This window comes from Mustela nivalis (assembly GCF_964662115.1).
Source record: "Mustela nivalis genome assembly, chromosome: 14".
NCBI classification, from domain to species: domain Eukaryota; kingdom Metazoa; phylum Chordata; class Mammalia; order Carnivora; family Mustelidae; genus Mustela; species Mustela nivalis.
The window spans coordinates 27,050,888-27,058,279 of record NC_139033.1 but is presented as its reverse complement, the minus strand read 5'-3'; the positions used below and the strand labels follow the sequence as shown (position 1 = coordinate 27,058,279).

The window sequence follows — 7,392 nt, the reverse complement described above, 5'->3', positions numbered from 1 at the left end:
GGTGAATCACACACACTAGATGACATCAGTCTCATACATACTCTTCAGTCATAAAAACCGATCGAATTACCTGATAATCCAATTTTTAAATTACTAATCTAGATTTTGTTTAGATGAATATTGTAATTAGACATTTATAGTAATTAAGATCAATTACCTGAGCTTTTTTTTTAACTAACAGCTTTATTGAGATGTAATCCAGATATAAATTCACACTTGAACATGAACTTCTGTTTCTCTTTTAAAAAGGTCCTATTAAAGAAATACAACGTTTAAAGTCAAAAATACTTCTTTTAACCACACTGAGCTTTAACAGCTTTTCATCAAAAGAGAAATGAATCTTTTTTCCTGTGGCTTCTCATTCTTCTCATTGACAAAAATAAAATCCGCTGGTATTGCTACACGTCGGTGGCACATTCATCCGATTTCCAAAGAAACCAAGTTACCAACAGGAAACTTTTTACATCCCACTACCGTGAAATTCGGCGGCACAAACAATAGCGAACTCCGGTACAAAGCACTAAAAAGTCCTACAGGGAGAAGCAGACGGCTTAAAGCAAGCAGTAAGTTTTCGGTCCGCGAACACAGCCAACGAGGAAGCCGGAGGAGGGGTGGGGAGAGGGCCCCAGAGGGGCCCCGCCCCGGCAGGCGTGCTCGGCCGGCCTCGGTCCCTCGCCCCCGGGTCGCCGCGCCCGGTGGGCGCCCCTCGGCCGCCACCCCCGCCGCAGAGGCACAGGGAGGGCCGGCGCCCGAGGGCCGCGATTTTCTTCTCCGCGCCGGCCACCCGAAGAGGGGAGGCAGGGCCGAAGCACGAGCGCGGCACGAGCGTCCCCCCCAGGGCTGGGGGGACGCGGGTCGGGACGCGGTTCGGACCCCCGCCCGACTCCGGCCGCCGAACCCCCCTCCTCGACCCGCGGCGCCGCACCCCGCCCGCACGACTCCCGCACGCGCCCAGACCCCGCGCGCCCCCGGCCCTCAGACGCCCCGCGCGCGCCTCTCCGCCCCTCGCGTCCCCCGACGCGCCCGAGCCCCCGGCGCCCTCCGCGCGCCCCGGCTCCCCCTTCCGGGACGCCGGCGACCCCGCGCGTCCCCGCCCCCCGCCCCCGGACGCCCCCCGCCCGGCCCGCCCCCCGCGCCGGGACGCCCGCCTGCGCCGCGGGCCGAGGAGAGGGCGCGGGCCGGCCCGCTCGGCTCCTCCGCTCCGGCTCGGCGCTCGGGCCCAGGCGCCGCCGCGCGCCCCTCCTGGAGGAGGAGGAGGAGGAGGAGGAGGAAGGAGGAGGAGGGAGGAGTTGCGGGAGAGGAGGGACGAGCGCGGCAGTCGCGCCGGCGCTGGGCGAGGAAGCGGAGCGGGCCGCCGCCGGGTGAGCGTCTGCGGAGCCGAGTCGGGGGTTGGGTCCGGGCTTTGCCGTCGGCGCCCTCTCCTCCGTAACCCGGGAAACTGGCCGCGGGGGCTGCTGCTCCCCTCGGGGCGGCGGGGGCGGATCCGGCGCGCGCGGGGCTGGGGAGGCCGCCCGGCGCGCCTGCAGCCGAGGGTCCGGGCGGCGCGAGGCCCGGGCCGCCGCGGCGGGTCCGCGGGCGCGGGGGGGGGGGGCGGCCGGCGGGGAAGCGGCGTCCGGGAAGCCGGGCCGGGCGGGCAGCCGGGCGGGGGAGGGCCGAGGCCTGCTTCCGCCGAGCGCCGGTCCGACCCCTCGGCCTCCCCGTCCGCGGCGCGCCGGCCCGGGCCTCCGCCTTTGTTGCCCGCAGCCCCGCCGGCGAGAGGCCGGGGCTTGGCGAAGGCCTGGGGCGGCGGCGCGGGGCCTGCGCGGCTCGCAGCCCGCCGCCCGGCCCGCTCGGCCGCTCCTCGGGCTCGGGCTCGGGCTCGGGCTGTGGTCCAGGGGCCGGAGGGCGCGCGGGCTCGGGAGGGCCCAGGCCGCGTCGGTGCCGCCGCCGCCCCCGCCCGCCGGGAGGTCGCGCCGGGGGCCTCCCGCGTGTGCCGCGCGTGACGGTGCTGCTGGATGGGATTTACTCGCACGGAGGTGGGGGCCGTGGGCTTCTCAGCGGCCCCTGGAAGCGAGACAGGCCTTAATTTTCAATTTGCTTCAGGAGTTGGCAACTTCGGGGACACCATGGTGGCTCATTATGTGGCACAACTATTGACGTTTCTCGGTGGCAGGTCCTGGCACAGAACTCGGAATGCGCGCAGCAGGCTGGATGCCAACCTCACAGTTAGTCGGAAAGTGGAATTTGGGGTTCCCGTCCCCACGTTTTGGAATTAAGGGCCGGGGGGGGGGTAGGGGACACGGCTCGGGCTGCCGGGAACGAAATGGACCGTGATGAAGTCCGTTCAGCAAATGTTTCCTGAAGGTCTGTCCTGGGTGAGGCGACGTGCTCCTGGGTGCGAGGACGGGGTCGGAGAATGTAGTAATCCCAGTAAAAACGGGAGCGAGGCATCGCACGGTTCCCCAGGACGTTTTGAATTGCCGGGGTTTCTTGGAATACAGATACGGGTGATCAGACAGAAGGGAACTGCCGCCAGCTTCAGGACGAGGTGTCGGACGTGCCCTCAGCCACGGCAGGCGCACATTTAAGTTGGCTTGAAAACCCCAACACAGAGCGTGAAATCCACTTAGCTTATTTGAATGAACGAGTGTTGAGTGGAATACTCAGTGCCGTGGAGGAGCCTCCTCACTTAAAGACATCAGTGGTGGTGTTTACCAAGTTGCCCAGACAAAGCGGGAAAGTGCAGCCGGGGATATTTCTCTTTTCCTCTGGGCTTTCTAATTTTTCCTCACTGCTGCATCTTCGCGGCGGGTGCGGTGACTTTCGGAATCTGTCTCTGTTCGAAACACAGGCTTTCGTCTCAACCCTTTGGTTCCAGGACCTTCTGAAACGGTTTTCTCCTTGCCTTTGGGGAGCTGGCTCACAGACCGTCCACTTGATAACGAATCTCAGAAGAACGGATTATCCGGGGTTGGTCAAGTGCTTTCCACTCTTTGGTCTGGTTAAGGATGAGCCTTTACCCTTTTTGGGTCTCCATTCAGCATCTCTTTGGAAATATTTTCCCCCTTATTATGATCTTTAAATGCCTTCTAAATTGATCGGAGGTACCTGGCACTGCCCTTTTGCCTTCTTTTAGTGGGAAGATAGGGCAGGCCTTAAACATGGCCTCCCCGGAACCGAGGGACACACTCTCGGGTGTCCCGTGGCATCGTCCCAAGGCAGCACCTTACAGGAAGTGGCAGGGAAGGGGTTTGGGTGACTTTGACCTGGGCTGTAGCCTACCTGGGTAGTGCCATGACCTGGGAGGAAAAGCTGTGCTGACTGGATTCTTACCCATTTTGCCATCGGGAGTATTCCTTTTAACGCCCCTCTTTTGGGGGGAACAGAAGCAAGTGTCTGCTTAAGACTGTCTTGTTATGTAACTTCACTCCTCAGAGAAAACTCTGGTAGTTTTTCTCCACTGCCGTCGGTTTTCAGGAAACTTGTGTTATTAATAGCAAGTATCTTTGGGGCGCCTGGGTGGCGCCAGTCTTTGGGGGTCTGCCTTCTGCCCAGGGTCCTGGGATCAAGCCCCACATCGGTCACCCTGCTCAGCTGGGAGCCTGCTTTTCCCTTGCCCTCTGCCTTCAGCTTCCCCTGCTTGTGCTCTCTCTCACTCTCTCTCAGTGTTTCAGTTAAATAAGATCTTTAAAAAAAATAGCAAGTATCTTTTATTTTGCTCATAGAAGTAATTGTGTGATCTTATTTAAAAGTCACAATATAGTCTGAAAAATGGAAATGTTATGTCCATTTTTCAATTTGTGGCAATTACTGTTTTCTCAAAAATATGCAGGCATGTGGAATGGGCTGTTACACAAATATGTTGAATATGAGGTCAGATACCCCATGTTATTTATATATAGCGTAACTAATGGATGTGTGCACATAGATTTTAATACTCAATAGCGGTAGGTAGGTAGGTAAATGACCTAAGCTAGGATCACTGTTTGCTATTTTGTTTGTTGGATCTTTTATGGGAAGTGAAGATTATTTCAGTTCTTGGTCCCCATCCCTAATCTTTTTCCAGTTTTAGAAATGGCACATCTGTGGTGCCTGAGTATTTCTGTAAAATTACTCCTTTTACAAGGGAGAAATTTATAATACAAGTGTATGCCATAAAAAGGGGGAACTTTGTTCTATGACTAGATTGAGAGAGAGTAGTTCGGGGAGTAAAAACGAAAGAGCATTGGGACATGTTTTAAATTGCATCTACAGTGAAGTTGTCTTTAATGTTTTTGTGGTTAATTTGTTATTCTGTACAGTATGTTGGTTTAGCAGGTAAGTAGTGAAGGCTTTAGAACTAAGGGCACATTTTCAGGATCTCTGATGATGCATACAAATATTAAATTTTACTTAATGGGGCAATTATTTTTAGGTGCCTGTGGACTTACTGATGTTTTGAGAATGGATGTACTTAGATAAAGTCATTTAAGATTTGAATTCTCATGTTGCAAAGGGTCGTGAGTACCTTTTGGTGGTGTTTGATCTTTAATATACATTACTAGCTTTGTGACTTTGAACCATGGCCCTCCATGTCCTCCTCCTGTGGGGCTCAAGTGAGGATAATAAATCCACCTGACAGAGTTATTGTGAATATTTTATTTAAAGTAAACTTCAAACTCTGTACCATGGGCTACAAGATTTCTGCCCAGTTCTTCCATTCATCTCAAACAACCCTGTCTTTCTCACCATGAAGTTAACCCTCTAGCCTTTCTGTTCTCTTGCGTTCCAGGCTGTTTCTGGCCTCCTCATCTGTGACGTGGTAGTTCTTTTGCCTAGAGTGTTGTTCTTATTGTCAGTTCATTCTCTCTCAAGCCCAGGTTCATGGCATCAGGGAAGTCTGTCCCGACTACTCGTCCTTCTAGGCCCTTCAGGAGTCCTGTCTTACCAGTTTGTATGTTTTCATCATGACATTTACTGCAGTGTATAACTATTTTATTTCTTTTGGTCTTTCTCCTCCTCAAAGTCCCACATGGGCAGAATGTGCTCTGTGTTTCTGTGTCTCCCTAACACATCCTTTAGGGACATGGCATACAGAAAGTGCTTGTAGTTTTTATGTTGTTGTGTACACATTAAAGGCAAGGGTGTACAGGGTAGATGGTAGAAATCTGTTGGCTTTTTGTGTTGCTTATTTTGTGTTGCCCATCTGATCTGCTTAGCTGAATAAATCATAACACTAATAAGACTAACGTTTTTGTAACTTTAGGTCCCAGCTCACCCTACACAGAGAGAACAGTGGTTTTTTTGGTCTGTTTGTTTATGTTTTTTTTTTTTTTTTTAAAGATTTATTTATTTGACAGAGAGAAATCACAAGTAGACAGAGAGGCAGCCAGAGAGAGAGAGAGAGAGAAGCAGGCTCCCTGCCGAGCAGAGAGCTCGATGCGGGACCCGATCCCAGGACCCTGAGATCATGACCTGAGCCGAAGGCAGCGGCTTAATCCACTGAGCCGCCCAGGCGCCCCTGTTTATGTTTTTTTAAGTCAGGTCTACTCCCAACCTGGGTCCCAAACTTGACCCGAAGATCAAGAGTTACTGCTCTACTGACTGAGCCAGGCAGATACCCCCGGAACTGTCTTTAGCTGTAGACCCATAACGTGGGTCTGAGCTTACTCAAGTGTCCAGCTGGCCACTCACGAGTAGGCACAGGCCTTCATCACTTCTGGAAGTGTAGTTCTCTAGAGTGTATGGAGAGTAACAACTCCAGAGCACATTTCCCTTAATGTTAGCTCACGTAGCTTGATAAGGTGAACCCATGGTTATCTGGCACCTCTGGCATTCTCAGTTCTGTGATGCGGGATTCAGCAGGAGGGGAAAGACCTCATTTGCAATCAGACCAGTACGAGGCCTAGATAGCTAACTGGTTATGGGGAAGGCAGTCTTTCATAGGGATGAAGATCTAGGTTTGAATTTCAGCTCTGTGACTTTATAGGGTAGGATTTTATTTTTATTTATTTATTTTTAAAAAGATTTTATTTATTTATTTGACAGAGATCACAAGTAGGCAGAGAGGCAGGTGGGGGGGGGGGCGGGGACAGGCTCCCCGCTGAGCAGAGAGCCTGATGCGGGGCTCGATCCCAGAACCCTGGGATCATGACCTGAGCCGAAGGTAGAGGCTTTAACCCACTGAGCCACCCAGGCGCCCTAGGGTAGGTTTTTAAAATAAATTCGGTCTTACTTGTTTTATCTGTAAAATAGTAATAGTGCCTTTCTCAACATTGTTGTGGAGATTAAATGAGAAAACACACAGAAATGTATGGATTCAGTGAGGAGTATAACCTGCTGATGTTAATAATCACTTTAGGGGCACCTGGGTGGCTCAGTCAGTTAAGCATCTGCCCTCAGCTCAGGTCATGATCCCAGGGTGCTGGGATTGAGCCCTGCATCAGGCTCCCTGCTCACTGGGGAGCCTGCTTCTCCCTCTCCTGCTCCCCCTGCTTGCGTGCTTTCTCTCCGTCAAATAAATAAAATCCTAAAATAAAATAATCAGTTTAAAATATACTGAGGTTAGCTAAAAGGAGCATTGTGGGTGATTAGTAACATATATGCAAGACTTCGTTTTTCTTTCTTTCTTTCTTTTTTCTTTTTTTTTTTTTTGCATTTACTTTATTTGAGAGTGTGTGTGTGAGAGCACAAGCAGGGGGAGCACCAGAGGGAGAAGCAGGCTTCCCGCCGAGCAGGGAGCCCGATGTGGGGCTCCATCCCAGGACTGTGAGATCGCGACCTGAGCCAAAGCCAGAGACTTAACCAACTGAGCCACCCGGGCATCCCAAGACTTGGTTTTTCTTAAAGAAGCCCTGTGTGGGACAGGGAGTAAGACCAAAGGAACAAGAAAAATGAAAATAAAAGAGGAAAGACTGTGGGAGCCCATGGAAGTATTGATGGTGGCAGCTACTAGGATTGTGAGGGTTACAGATGTGGGCAGCTGTCGAGTTGCTTGGCACTGGGTCACTGCAATCAGCTGGGGGGAGATGTAGACCAACAAAGGTACAGCACTTGGCCTTCTGCAGGGCTCCAGGCTCTTGTTTTATACTGGTGCAATATATATACGTATATTTGTATCACTGTTAACAGCCATCACACTGAAATGTTTTCTTAAAATTATTAAAAGGGCATCACACTTGGAGAATATGTTTGAGGAGCAGTGGCTGTCCCATTGTCCTTGGGAGCAGACTGTTGAGTAATAGAGAAGAAAGAAAGAAGAAAAGACAGAGATCTCTGAAGGCCTGGGAGACAAACCGTTATCTCAGCATCAGTGAACCTGAAGATGTCACTATGCCATCCTGAAGTTTTGCAACAGGTAAATTTGGTCATCCGAAGAGGCACCTATGTACAGCACTTCAGTGACAGCACGAGATTATTTATATTTGGTGTGCG

General features: G+C 52.2%; 1 protein-coding gene across 5 annotated transcripts in view; it reads left to right on the top strand.

The window, feature by feature from the left end:
• The first annotated feature begins 1,137 nt into the window (after positions 1–1,137).
• The window catches only part of SOCS6 (suppressor of cytokine signaling 6), a 39,650-nt gene continuing 33,395 nt past the window's right edge, over positions 1,138–7,392 (top strand). The window contains exons 1-3 of one of the 5 annotated variants that reach the window (XM_082700156.1): positions 1,357–1,425; positions 2,083–2,204; positions 7,127–7,315. The gene's annotated coding sequence lies outside the window, so the exon portion shown is untranslated. Of the gene's footprint in view, positions 1,426–2,082; positions 2,344–7,126; positions 7,316–7,392 lie in introns of all 5 variants that reach the window. The other 4 variants (XM_082700154.1, XM_082700155.1, XM_082700157.1 and 1 more) reach the window with 4 other exon arrangements.